This window comes from Lithobates pipiens, unplaced genomic scaffold, assembly GCF_037356315.1.
Source record: "Lithobates pipiens isolate NorthernLeopardFrog02 unplaced genomic scaffold, aLitPip1_a1.2 Scaffold_18, whole genome shotgun sequence".
In the NCBI taxonomy this organism is placed as follows: Eukaryota; Metazoa; Chordata; class Amphibia; order Anura; family Ranidae; genus Lithobates; species Lithobates pipiens.
The window spans coordinates 511348832-511363629 of record NW_027507758.1 but is presented as its reverse complement, the minus strand read 5'-3'; the positions used below and the strand labels follow the sequence as shown (position 1 = coordinate 511363629).

The 14798-nt window shown below is 46.7% G+C and overlaps 1 protein-coding gene across 1 annotated transcript in view; it reads left to right on the top strand.

Moving 5' to 3' along the window:
* The window catches only part of EIPR1 (EARP complex and GARP complex interacting protein 1), a 364672-nt gene that overhangs the window by 312369 nt on the left and 37505 nt on the right, over positions 1-14798 (top strand). The window lies entirely within an intron of this gene.

Below are 14798 nucleotides of genomic sequence, written 5' to 3'. Positions count from 1 at the left end.
AATCCTACCTGCATTGTATTTGAAAACAATTTTATATTACATGTTCATTTTGTTCCTGAAAAAATGTCTAAATTGTTAATGGTGAAATCATAGATTTTGCTTATTTTAGGCAAGAGGTATATTGAGCTTGCAACACTTATATTTTTATTAGTTGAAATTGATGACAGTGAAATTAGGTACATTTGAAAACACAATGACAGGAACATTTTATGAATATTTTGCAGTTTGAGTTTAGTTGACAGCATAGGCTTGCTTCAAAATTGTGATGTCTAAAAACAAATCGACAACATGGATATACTATAAGAATTAAAAAGTTGTAAATAAAGGTGTGTAGTGTTTGCTCAATTGGACATACAGGGGTAATTTACGATAGTGCCAATAAATGACCCTGCAGTCCCAGAAAATAGCGCCCAAGTAAGGCCAATTAAGACTTCAAACCTCAGAAACTGGGCGCTAATGCAAATAAAAATCAGCGCTATTGCCGGCAAACATGCCTGTCAGATCACATATGCGAGAATAATGGAAGTCAATCAGGCTCGAACCTGCAAAATCCAAAGTTCTCGCTGAAGGCTTATATGCAAGTTCTTTGCCATAAAAAGTGTATGGGGACCTGGGTCCTGCCCCAGGGTACATGTATCAATTGGAAAAATTGTTTTTAAAACTGACTTTTTTTTAGAAGCATTGATTTTGATAATGCTTAATGTGAAACAATAAAAAATCCTTAAACTATCGTGCTTGCTTGGGGGGTGTCCTTAGTATGCCTGTAAGGTAGCGCATATTTCCCATGTTTATTACTGTACCGCAGCAAAATGAATATTTCTAAAGGAAAAAATGTTATTTAAATTTGCTTGCGGCTGTAATGAATTGCTGGTTCTTGGCAAGATAGAGTAAAAATCTAAGAAAAAAACGGCGTAGGTTCCCCCTAACAGTCCATACCACGGTCTTTGAGCTTGGTATGGATATTGAGGGGAACTCCACACCAACATTTTTTTTTAAATGGTGTAAGGGTCTGGAAGCCACCTAGCCATTCACCTAAAAAAAAAAAGCAGTGAAATGTGACAAAAAACAACAGCCAGTTTTTGCCAATTCCTTTATTAAAAATGTCTTCTTTCCCTCCCTTCTTCCTCCAGTCTGCCTTCGGTTTTCTCCTTTTTCCTCCAGCTACTTCTTCTCCCCGCTTCTTCCTCCAGTCTTCTCCATCTTCTCCATCTTCCCCGGATTCTTTTTTCCCCGCTTCGTCCTCCGCTCTGTCTCCTCCACCACTCCCGCTGAACATTCAGAAAATTAACCTTCTGCGATGGGGCGCATGACATCGCTCTGAGACCCCGCCCCTTGTGTCTTCACCGCCCGGGGCATGGTGGGTCAGTGATGCCACAAGGGGGTGGGGTCTCTGGCTGATAACATCTGGCTGTCACACCCCATAGTTATATATGAAATGTGCGCTATGGGAGCGAGTCGGAGGAGGGTCATTGTTTTCATGTTCAGTGGGTTGGTGGCAGGAGCGGCGGAGGAGAAAGACCGGAGGAAGAAGCGGGAGAAGAAGCCAGAGGAAGAAGCGGGAGAAGAAGCCAGAGGAAGAAGCGGGAGAAGAAGCCAGAGGAAGAAGCGGGAGAAGAAGCCAGAGGAAGAAGCGGGAGAAGAAGCCAGAGGAAGATGGAGAAAACTGTAGGAAGAAGCGGAGGGAGCTGGAGGAAGAAGCACCTGGAAGAAGAATGAGAAAACCGAAGGAAGACCGCAGGAAGATGGAGGTAGAATCGGGGGAAAGAAGAAGACATTTTTAATAAAGTAATTGTCAAAAACCGGCTATTGTCTTTTGTCATATTTCACTGCTTTTTTAGGTGAATGGATAGGGGTACTCATTCACATAGGGGGTGGTATCTGGGGGTCGTCCCCCTTACTTTTCCTGACCTGCCAGGTTGCATGCTCAGATAAGGGTCTGGTATGGATTTTTGGGGGGACCCCACGTCAATTTGTTATTTTTTGCCGTGGGGTACCCCTTAAAGTCTATACCAGATCCGAAGGGCCTAGTGTGCACTGGTGGGGGGGGGGTACCCTATGCCGTTTATTTCCTTGATTTTTGAATAGCTGGATTTTTGGAATTCCACACCAGTATATTTTTGAATAATTGCATACCATTGCATGCATTTGAAGAGTTAAAATAATGGAATAAACCAAGCTCATGTGCATTCGCTGCTGAGTACAATTTACATTTTCAGGAGGTGATACCATTGGTGGGATTCAAACCCATGGCTTGAACCTTTGAAGGTAACAGGGCATACCACTACTCTATGGAGCTGAGCACAATCATACATAATAAAAAATACTATTGCTAATGTATGATTCTTTTCATTCTATACAATGTTTTGCATTTGAGGCATTGATATTATGGTACCAACCATGCTCATCCGATAATGGGTAGGGATGAGCCGAAGACTCCCACTTCGGCTCACACTAGAACTTGCAAACAGGCAAAAGAATTGTGCGAACACCGTTAAAGTCTATGGGACACAAACATGAAAAATCAAAGTGCTCATTTTAAAGGCTTATATGCAAGTTATTGCAATAAAAAGGGGACATGTATCAATGTAAACAAAAGATTTAAAAGAGGCCATTTTTTCAAGAGTGGTGATTTTAATAATGCTTAAAGTGAAATAATAAAAATGAAATATTCCTTTAAAATATCTCGCCTGGGGGGTGTCCTTAGTCTACCTGTAAAGTAACACATCTTTCCCATGTTTAGAACAGAACAACTGTAAAAATATCATTTCTGAAGGAAAAAAATGTCTTTTAAAAATGCTCGTGGCTGTAATGTATTGTAGAATCCCGGAAATATAGATAAAAATCATTGAAAAAAATGGTGTCTTTCCCCCCACCAAGTCCATTACCAGGCCCTTTGGGCCTGGTATAAATATTAAGGGGAACCCCACATATAGAAAAAAAAATTGCGTGGGGGTTCCCCCCAAAATCAATGCCAGGCTGTTCAGGTCTGGTATGGATATTAAGGTGAACCCTGCACCAAAATGTAAAAAAAATGGCGTGGGTGCCCCCCCCCAAAAAAAATCCATACCAGACCTTTATCTGAGCATGCAACCTGGCAGGCCGCAGAAAAAGAGGGGAGGACTAGAGAGCGCCCCCCCTCTTGAACCGTACCAGGCCACATGCCCTCAACATGGGGAGGGTGCTTTGGGGTCCCCACAGGCCTTGCCCGGTGATTATGGGGGTCTGCAGATGGGTGGCTTTAACAAGGGGGCCCCCAGATCCCACCCCCCCATGTGAATGAGTATTGGGTACATTATATCCCTAACCAAAAAAAAGCAGTGAAATGTGACAGTGGCCAGTTTTTTGACAATTCCATACCCTTTTTAAAAAGAAATAAAGGCGGCGGGCTTTCCACGTGACGTCAACAGATGGTCACACCCCATGGCTGTGTAAGCGACGCCAGACAGCGGGTGACAACACAAAGGAGCAAGGCGGCGGCGAGTGGGAGAAGTAGGCGGTCGTGGGAGAGACTGCAACAAAATTGGTGGCAAGTAAGACAACACCAGGAGAAGATGACAGGGGGAGACACGGCTTGGGGGAGAAGACCACTCAGAGCTTTTTGCAATAAAGGAATTGTCAAAACCGGCTATTGTATTTTGTCACATTTCACTGATTTTTTTGGTGAATGGGTAGGGGTATAATGTACCCGATACCCATTCATATGGGGGGCAGGATCTGGGGGATTCAGACTCCGATAAGTCCCCCTGCCCACAGACCCCCATAACCACCGGGCAAGGGTTGTAGGGATGAGGCCCTTGTCCCCATCAACATGGGGACAAGTTGTTTTTGGGGGGACCCCAAAGCACCCTCCCCATGCTTAGGGCATGTGGCCTCGTACGGTTCAGGAGGGGGGGTGCTCTATAATCCCCTCCTTTTTTCCTGCGGCCTGCCAGGTTGCATGCTCAGATACGGGTCTGGTATGGATTTTGGGGGGGACCCCCAAGCCATTTTTTTTTTTACTTTTGGCATGGAGTTATTAAGGACGCGCCAGCTGGCTTCCCGGCCCCCGGGTAGCAACCAGCTATATACAGTGTTAAAATAGGAACCGCAAAATACATAAAAAAATCACATCACAAATGCAACAGTTGCATTTCTGGTGCTTTAAAATCTATTACCTGCAAATCACGTGAAAAAAGTCCCCAAACATTACCAAAAATGCACTAGCCACAAAAATCATAGATGTGAACTAGTACCATAGGAAACCATGTTAAATGGACTGTAGAGTGTTTCTGCAAACTGCAAAACACACCAAAAAATGCAGAGGTGCAACCTAGACTTAGGACCAGTTCACACTGAAGCGATGCGGGAACCCTGCAAGTCTAGTGCGGGTTCCCGCATCGCATACAACTCCCAGGCAGTTCACTGCCGTATGGGAACTGCTATAAAAAAAAACGACACCCCCAAATCAGTTTGCATATGGCAAAGCAAACTGCAAATTCAGACAACACCCATGCAATCCGATTGTGCTGCAGACCAAAAAAGGATCCTTTGCGAGTTTGGTCTAAATGCAATGCAAATTCAACCATACAATCTGTATGGCTGAATTTGCATCACATGAACATTGCATGTGATTTGCAGTGCGGGGCAAATGGCACCTGATGTTGGACAGCACAGCAGTGTGAACTGGTTCTAAGGCCAATTTTACACTTGTGTGACTTGTCTTGCGACTCCGGTGTCCATAGACCTTAAGATTACACTGTCATTGCTTCAAATCACATCAAGTTTGTGGCAAAAAGTGCTGCAAAATCGCAGGACTTTCAGGTCACACAAGTGTGAAAGGGGCCTTGTATACCTCAAGTTGTATGAAAAGTCGGCTAAGTGTGAAAGGAACCTAATGAGATTCATTGATAACACCTTTGAATTAGGCCCCATTTGTACTTGTTCGGCCAATGTATCTGTAATTTTTGCGGTATATGGGCCTCAAATCGCATCAAAGTCAAACCAAAGTAGTGCAGAGACGAATTTGACCCACTTGTAGGATGCACAAGTGAGAATAGTACCTAATTCAAAGGTATTATCCATGAATCTAGTTCACACTGCTGCAACCTGAAAGTCACACTATTTTGCTGCTGCAACTTGGCCCTAACTTCTGGGAATCCCTGTGTAATATTGCACCCTATGTACCTCAAGTCACACCAAAGTAGTACAGGGACTACTTTAAAGTGCACAGATATGAATGGTTATCGATGAGAATCGTGGGGTACAACTTGTCATGCAACTCGGAGGTCCAAATTTGCTGGAAAAGTCACCCAACTGTGAAACAAGTCATATATATTTTAATAGAAAGGAACTCTAAATTATATTTGCATAGTCCTTAGGCCCCTTTCACACTGGGGCATTTTTCAGGCACTACAGTGCTAAAAATAGCGCCTGAAAAAATCTGGCCCCTTTCACTCCAGTGTGAAAGCCAGAGGGCATTTGGTGGGGGGGGGGGGGGGGTTGTTTTTCAGGGGTTGGGCTTGGCCTCTTAGTTTCAGTGAAGGGGACTCTTAAAGGCATCAGCATACCAAGACATTTTGGACAATTTCATGCTCCCAACTTTGTGGGAACAGCTTGGGGATGCCCCCTTCCTGTTCCAATATGACTGCAAGCCATAAGTCCTGACCCCAACCCAATAGAACACCTTTTGACTGAATAAGAGCAGAAACTGTGAGCCAGGCCTTCTTATCAACATCAATGCCTGGCCTTTCAAATGCACATCTGGAAGAATGGTCAAACGTTTCCATAGACACACAAAGCATTGTGGACAGCCTTCCCAGAACCTGTTCTAGCTGTACGGACTAAGACTGGGCTGCCATTAAAGTTTGTGTGTGTGTGTGTGTGTGTGTGTGTGTGTGTGTGTGTGTGTGTGTGTGTGTGTGTGTGTGTGTGTGTGTGTGTGTGTGTGTGTGTGTGTGTGTGTGTGTGTGTGTGTGTGTGTAAGTGTAAAAAAAAGCAGGTGTATACTTTTGGCTAACTAATAATATACCACATATTTCAGTACCATTTAGGCAATTATATTATGCTCTAAACATTATTTCCATGTGCACTACTCCAGGTTTTAGCAGAGTAAGGGTTTGGGAGCTATTTGTTTTCAGGGAACTATAGTAAATTCGATTTTGGGAGTATTTTTTTTGCCAGCGCTATAGTGAATACCGTCTTACCACTAATTGGCACTAATTTGCGGTATTTAGTGCTAATTAGCGCCCCATCGCTATAGTAAATTCCCCTCATAGAGTCTTGTGCCCCTAAATGAATCTGTATAGCATTTTGAAAAGCATTGTGCAAACTGTTGGCGCTATATAAAACCTATATAATAATAATATAGCATTAACGTTGATGATTTTATTGTATAAGGAGGACAATAGCCCTAGTACCGAGGGGGGAAAAAAAGGTTGTACTCTTTTACTATGCAAACTTGTTATTTTTAAACTTCCCATTCCCCCAAATTTTCAGTGTAAACTTAAATGTATTGCCTCTATCCTCTAAATTTGTGTTTCCAATTACTGTTTTTCTTGTGATTCCAAAAAAACAAACCAGACAAGAGCTGCCATTATCGTATTGAGGTCTGGCTTCAGCCTTGCAAATGATCAGTATGTGGTGGGTGACTTTAGTGGCCAATGGAAGTTTTCTAAGTGGGAGAAAGTGAACTAGAATATGACCTTGCAATCTCTAGATCAATATGCATACTAGATTGCTACCAATTTTAGGGATCCTGTGGAAAGGGGTATGCAAGTAATCTGCAGAATCTTTCAAGAGCCAGGTGTATGGACTTTGATGATCCAGTGACCTCTGTAGAGCCATTTTCCTGTTAATATCCTAGTGGAACCTGGTGTTGTTTATTATATTTGCTGTAGCCAATCCATTTCAGGGTTCAGGGTAGTGTTGAGAACATATTAAGTATTCTTCTGTTAGTAGTCAGATTTTTCACACCGCTGTGGTAAAGAGTGCTTGTTTTAGCAGTTGTTCGGATCAAGAGGGGCTGTGAAGAAACAGCATGGTTTACCCAAGTACGCAGCCTGCTGAGCACTATATATTCCACTAAGTCATTCCTGACAGGTTCTCTTTGACACATTATAGTTAAAGGGAACCGCTCAGGATAAAAATATGAAAGCTTTGCTTTTGAAATTGTATACTCTGGGAGGTTTTCTTTATTATTTATTTCGCTATTTAGTAAGTCGCTGACTGAGAACCAATATGCAAGTTTCCTAAAACGTCAATGGCTACATACTTGTTTTGGGGCACTGACTCACTGGTAAAGAAAGAATAAAGAACTGAGTCATTACAGGCACTGCGACATTATCACACATCACCTTACAACATCCCAGAGGTCTGTGCATACTAAGCACTTGGGTGCAAGGGTGTAGTTTACCAGTTTTTTGTGTGCATTTGAAATGCACATGAAACGCAGGTCAGCAGCCTCCCATTTACTTCAATGGTGTTGTAGCACTGACCCCCTGAAGGAACTGCTGGTTTTATTGGGCTTACCATTACCTTCTTGACCTGGTCTCTGTCTAGGGTTTCCCGTGGTAAATTGCCCAAAGAAATGCATAAACTGACACTGGATCTTCTTTTAGGTTATTTATTGTAATAGAAACAAGATCTCTCAGTTTAGGGTAGAGGGTTAGGAGGAAGTTCAGGTACTTTTGGACTAAAAAAATAGAAAGTCTTTATAGAAAGAATCCAGAGAATAACTGTTTCACAGCTGGATTTCCACAACCTCCGGATAGACCTCCTCTCACTAGGCCTAGCAGCCGGTAGAGTGTTAAGTAAAGAAAAGTCTCTGCCACGGACTTGAATGTGAAATACTTGAGAAAAGTCTCTGCCACAGACTTTAGCGTAACCGAGGGACATAGACAAATTTAGGGAACTATCATACGGTACCAGTATCTCTCAGCCGGTGCGACACCGTATGAGCGTAGATCCATGAAATGTCCTTCAACTGAGCCTCCAGGCTCCTTCAGAGAAACCAGCCTCGTGCATGGCCTTCTCTTGAAGAATCCTCCCCTGGATGCTTCTCCAGTTGCTGGACGTTTCCTTAGATGAGACAGCACCGGACCACCTTTGAATCCTCAGGCCTCGATATCCATACAGACCTGTCCCTGCAGTTACTTCGCCTCGGTCTATACAGCCCAGAGATTTGGAATTGCATGGATCCGCACCCCAGGCCAGGAGGGTCATGGGGGCTGGTCAGGAGGACCAGGAACAAACAGGCAGAAAAATCTTCTAGACTGGAAACCCCGAAGCACGTGATATCAGTACCTTAAATACCACCTCCCAGAGTGTACAGCAGGAGAACACTCCCAATGGGCTGGTTCCAAGAAAACGTGGCACCCAATACACCCAGCTAAACTGCATTCTACCACTTGCCAGCGGTGACACCTGCGGCCAAGGAGAACTCAGTGCAATCCAACCAGACTGGTACTGAAATGATAATTTAGCAAAATTAGCCCTAAAACCCAACTGTGGTTTCAGGAATATTCATTTTCAAAAACATATAGCGCATGCTCGTCAGGAGACGGCGCTACAGTGTAGTTTGGATGACCGTTCTAAATCTGCATTTGACCAGCTTTGCATTATATGACTCTGAACACATGTCCTGTTGGAGATATGTTTGCGTTGCAGACAAATTAAGTCAAATGTAGTATTTGTGCTTTAAAGCACACAGGTTTGAGCTGCATGGTATTCTAATGTAAAATCCTGCATCTGTCAGCAAAGTGTATGCAAGCCTATTTCTGTGCATGGGGAGGCTTCTGGTGCCTTTCCTTCATGCCAGGAGGAACATAAGGAGATTCCATTTCCCTTTTGAGATTTAATTTATACAATGACCCCACCCAACTTCATATTGTCATATGCTTGGAAATACATTTATTCTGGAATAAACTCTCTTAAAAAAAAAACACTGTCAAAGACAGGACGGCTATGTCATTTTGACATAAGCATATGACTAGGCTTTTCTAAGTTAGTCTTTGTAAAGCAGACCTGTGCTCTCTGACATAACCTTCGGTCACTGTTTTCAGCCTGGATGATAATAATAAGAACAAAAGGCAGACTTAAAAAATACCTTCAAGTCCAAAAACTTCTGCTGCTGGTCATGTGAGCAATGTTGATTCATTGGTCATGTGCCACAGGGGCCTTGCAAGTGTCCCTCATATCCTTTTGGTAGACCACAATAATGTCAAATGACCAGAACTCTAAGGTTTCATAATTGGAAGAATACAAATCAGTATTTTTCATGTCAGACGAAAGCCCACAGAACTGCAAGATTTGTGGCAAGACATCACTCTGGTGAATGACAGGATTGAGAAAGCGGAATTGTCAGTCATGACACTAATGCAAGAAAGCAAGAGCTGTGGCCCTGGAGCAATCACATGCTGCTAGAACACAGCACCTGTCTTTGCTTTAGCTTCATATGGAGGCTCGGATTGGAGCCACTACAACAACATGTGAAGCATACCAAAATTTATGGGAGCAGAGGACTTAACAGTTATTAAAGTAACCATTTTTAATAAGCTGCTGGACAACCTGCCCTGCCACATCTATAGACCTGGACTGTGTACACGTCTGGGGGGGGGGTTTGGCTTTACCGGCAATCCTCCCGTAGGAGCCCAGCCAAATTAGGTTTCTCTTCTCTCCCAGAATGCTGTGTGTCCCCTCCATCTTCTTTTATATATGCTCCTCGTCCTGAACCTCCTGGTGCTGGTTGCTGGCAGGCACATTTCCTCCCCAAGGATGATGATGGGGGGTCTGGGCCAGGGTGTGGCCACCTTCTCCCCTCCTCGCACAGGTGACTGCTGCACACTAGCTGATGCAGCTGCTTGAAATGGGGCAACACCAAGGGTGGAGGAGAAGAGACGGCAGCTGGGTTTCCACTCACAGCCATGAGGTATGATGTCTGCTTTTACTTGCAGAAATTCCCCTGCCACTACACACTGTCTTTCCCTGCTTCGCCACTACATACTGCCCTATCTGCTTCTATATAATGCACTGCCACTACATACTACCATGACCTGCCAGTGCATACAGCCCACTGTCATGACCTGCCACTACATACTGCCCTGACTTTTCACTGCATAATGTCCAGACCCTCCACTACATACTGCCCTGACCTGCCAGTGAATGCTGTCCCGAACTGCAACAGCATATCACCCTAACCTGCCACTACATACTGCCCATTGCGCTGCTCTTTCGCTACACATTGCCCTGCCCTGTCACTACATACTGCTCACTGCCCTTTCACTGCATAATGTTTACCTATTGCTCTGCCACTTCCAGTACATACAGCTCATGGCCTGCTGTAATATGCCACCAGATACTGTTCATGGCTTGGCACTTCTTTACTAGTACAAACTGTTCACTACCCTGCACTTTCCTACTGTTACACACAACACACTCCACAGCTATTGACTGCCTTTTTATACTGCTCACTATACTGCTTTGTGTACTGTTCATTGCACAATCTCTACATACTGCTCTGCAATGACACTACGTGCTGCAATTACACATCCCACACACTAGCATCGACAGTCACAGGGGAGGGGGTCCCTGTCAGATAGTCTATTCAGAGCCCCATGATCTCTAATGCCGCGTACACACGATCAGACTATCCGCCGTACTTTTGAAATGAACGGACTTGCCCACACACACGGTGGAAAGTCCGTTCATTTTGAGCACGGCTCCAGGTCGCTGGGACCAGCGAAGGAAGCGTCACTGGCCCCGTCACCTGGTATGGAGTTAAAGGGGAAGCCCTACGCTGCAGAAACGGCATGGGGGTCCCCCCTAGGTCCATATCAGACCCTTATCCGAGCACGCAACCCGGCCGGTCAGGAAAGGGGGTGGGGACGATCGAGCACCCCCCCCCCCTGAGCCGTACCAGGCCGCGTGCCCTCAACATGGGGGGTGCTTTGGGGAAGGGGGGGCCGCGCGGCCCCCCCACCCCAAAGCACCTTGTCCCCATGTTGATGACGACAAGGGCCTCTTCCCGACAACCCTGGCCGTTGGTTGTCGGGGTCTGCGGGCGGGGGGCTTATCGGAATCCGTGAGCCCCTTTAATAAGGGGGCCCCGGATCCCGGCCCCCACCCTATGTGTATGTGTATGAGTATGGGGTACAATGTACCCCTACCCATTCACCTGTGAAAAAAATGTAAAAAAAACACAACACACAAGGGTTAAAAATAGTTTATTGCACAGCTCCGGGGGTCTTCTTCCGTCTTCGGGGGTCTTCTCGCCGGGCTCCTCCGCTATCTTCTGCTAGCTCTTTTACTAGCGGAAGAGCCCGGCTTTCTTCTTCGTCGCAGCCCTCTTCTTCCGACTGATCCCACCATTCCTCTGCCTCTGATCCCACCATTCCTCTGCCTCTGATCCCACCATCCCTCTGCCTCTGATCCCATCATTCCTCTGCCTCTGATCCCACCATCCCTCTGCCTCTGATCCCACCATCCCTCTGCCTCTGATCCCACCATCCCTCTGCCTCTGATCCCACCATCCCTCTGCCTCTGATCCCACCATCCCTCTGCCTCTGATCCCACCATCCCTCTGCCTCTGATCCCACCATCCCTCTGCCTCTGATCCCACCATCCCTCTGCCTCTGATCCCACCATCCCTCTACCTCTGATCCCACCATCCCTCTACCTCTGATCCCACCATCCCTCTACCTCTGATCCCACCATCCCTCTGCCTCTGATCCCACCATCCCTCTGCCTCTGATCCCACCATCCCTCTGCCTCCTATCCCACCATCCGTCTGCCTCCTATCCCACCATCCGTCTGCCTCCGATCCCACCATCCGTCTGCCTCCGATCCCACCATCCGTCTGCCTCCGATCCCACCATCCGTCTGCCTCCGATCCCACCATCCGTCTGCCTCCGATCCCACCATCCGTCTGCCTCCGATCCCACCATCCGTCTGCCTCCGGTCCCACCATCCGTCTGCCTCCGGTCCCACCACCCCTCTGCCTCTGATACCACCACCCCTCTGCCTCTGATACCACCATCCATCTGCCTGATCCCCTCTATCCCGCGTCCTCTGATCCCTCCATTCCTCTGCCTCTGATGCCAACATCCCTCTGCCTCTGATGCCAACATCCCTCTGCCTCTGATGCCAACATCCCTCTGCCTCTGATGCCAACATCCCTCTGCCTCTGATGCCAACATCCCTCTGCCTCTGATGCCAACATCCCTCTGCCTCTGATGCCAACATCCCTCTGCCTCTGATGCCAACATCCGTCTGCCTCCTATCCCACCATCCGTCTGCCTCCGATCCCACCATCCGTCTGCCTCCGATCCCACCATCCGTCTGCCTCCGATCCCACCATCCGTCTGCCTCCGATCCCACCATCCGTCTGCCTCCGATCCCACCATCCGTCTGCCTCCGATCCCACCATCCGTCTGCCTCCGATCCCACCATCCGTCTGCCTCCGGTCCCACCACCCCTCTGCCTCTGATACCACCACCCCTCTGCCTCTGATACCACCATCCGTCTGCCTCTGATCCCACCATCCGTCTGCCTCCGATCCCACCATCCGTCTGCCTCCGGTCCCACCACCCCTCTGCCTCTGATACCACCATCCATCTGCCTGATCCCCTCTATCCCGCGTCCTCTGATCCCTCCATCCCTCTGCCTCTGATGCCAACATCCCTCTGCCTCTGATGCCAACATCCCTCTGCCTCTGATGCCAACATCCCTCTGCCTCTGATGCCAACATCCCTCTGCCTCTGATGCCAACATCCCTCTGCCTCTGATGCCAACATCCCTCTGCCTCTGATGCCAACATCCCTGTGCCTCTGATGCCAACATCCCTCTGCCTCTGATGCCAACATCCCTCTGCCTCTGATGCCAACATCCCTCTGCCTCTGGAGAAAATTTTAGTTTTTCTGACTGCTTGAATTTTCGGATACATTTTTTTTAACCATGCACTGTAAACGTGATGCATCACGGAATCAAATTGTGGACAGGATAATCGTAATCGCATAGTGAGGCCAGTGAAGATGCGCACCCCTAGTCTTTACCCATCAACATTCTGGAACTTCGAGCAATCCATCTGGTCCTGAAGACCTGGACAGACAGGCTACAAGGCTGTCCTGCCGGGGTTCAGTCCGACAATGGCAGTGGCCTATATCAATCACCAAGGGGGCACAAGGAGTCTGAGTGCCCAGAGGGAAGTTAATCACGTTCTCACTTGGGCAGAGAAACAGTCTTTATTCCAGGGGTGTAAAATTGGAAAGCGGACTTTTTAAGCCACCAGCAGCTGGACCCAGGAGAATGGTCATGCCCCGTATGTAGAACTGCTAGTCTCCAGGTTCAACAACAAACTGGACAGCTTTGTATCAAGAACAAAGGACCCGCTAGCACAAGGTTCAGATGCCTTAATAGTTCCGTGGGATCAGTTTTCCCCGATCTATGCGTTCTCTCCAGTTCCGCTTCTTCCTCAGTTAGTTCGCAGGATCAAGTCAGAAGGCAAGCCAGTAATCCTAGTAGCCCCGCCCTGGCCCAGGAGGTCCTGGTATGCAGAGATCGTGAGGATGGCAGTCGGAAGGCCATGGGTGCTCCCACTGCGACCAGACCTGCTCTCGCAAGGGCCAATATTCCATCCTTCCAAAATCTGAATTTGACGGTTTGGCTGTTGAGACTTACGTCCTAAAAAAACATGGGCTCTCGGGTGCAGTCCTATCCATTCTGGTTAACGGAAAAAGGAAAAAATACTGCGCTCCTACCTACCTAGTGAAAAAAATTGTCAAATATATATGTAGCAGCAGCTACCAAGTGTGATGCACACAAAAACACAGTGGAAAAAAGAAAAAGTGGCTGCACTGACAATAATACTCCAGATGGCAAGCATCAACAGCTTGAAAACAACACCCAACAGGGTCCCAATAGCAGATCCCACGTTAGCAATTCAGAGGACAGCAGGTCAGGGATACACACTCCCAATGGTAGGCCGGGAGACTCCCAATCGTAGAGCAATAGTCACTAGAAAGAAAAGGGACTGTAGATCAAATGACTTAAACATTTTTTTTTTTGTTCTTGCGCCAGTATCAGAAAAACTGATTCTGGTTAATGCCAGGAAGGTCTCCTAGTATGTATCCAAAGGATGGCATCCTAGAAAGTATGCTATTGATAGAATTCTTGCTTTTCTTCAATTAAGAGTAGAGATGAAGCTGGCCTTGAGCACTATCAAGGGTCAGATCTCAGCCTTGCCTGTATTTTTTCAGAAACCGCTTGCCTCTCATTCCCTATTCTGGGCCTTTATTCAGGGGGCACTGCATTTACAGCCACCAGTCAGGCCGCCCATGTGTGCATGGGATTTGAATTTGGTTCTGTCTGTTTTGCAAAAACAGCCTTTTAAACCATTATGTCATGCTTCTTTGGGTCTTTTGACCAAGAAGTTGGTTTTTCTTGTTGCCATATCCTCTGCCAGGAGGGTATCAGAGTTAGCAGCTTTCTTATGTAAAGAGCCATACTTAATTATGCACAAGGACAGGGTGGTGTTGTGTCCTCATGCGGCTTTCTTACCCAAGGTGGTATCAGGGTTCCACCTGAACCAAGACGTGGTCCTACCATCCTTTTTTCCTAATCCGCAGTCTGCAGAGGAAATGTTATCACACTCTCTGGATGTTGTTAGAGCAGTCAAAATGTATCTGGATGCGACTGCGGAAAAGACTGACTGTTTGTACTGCCAGACGGTCCCAGAAAGGGCCAGGCAGAGACGAAGTCCACTATAGCTAGGTGGATTCGACAAGTTATTGTTCAAGCCTATGGTTTAGAAAAGAAGATTCCTCTTC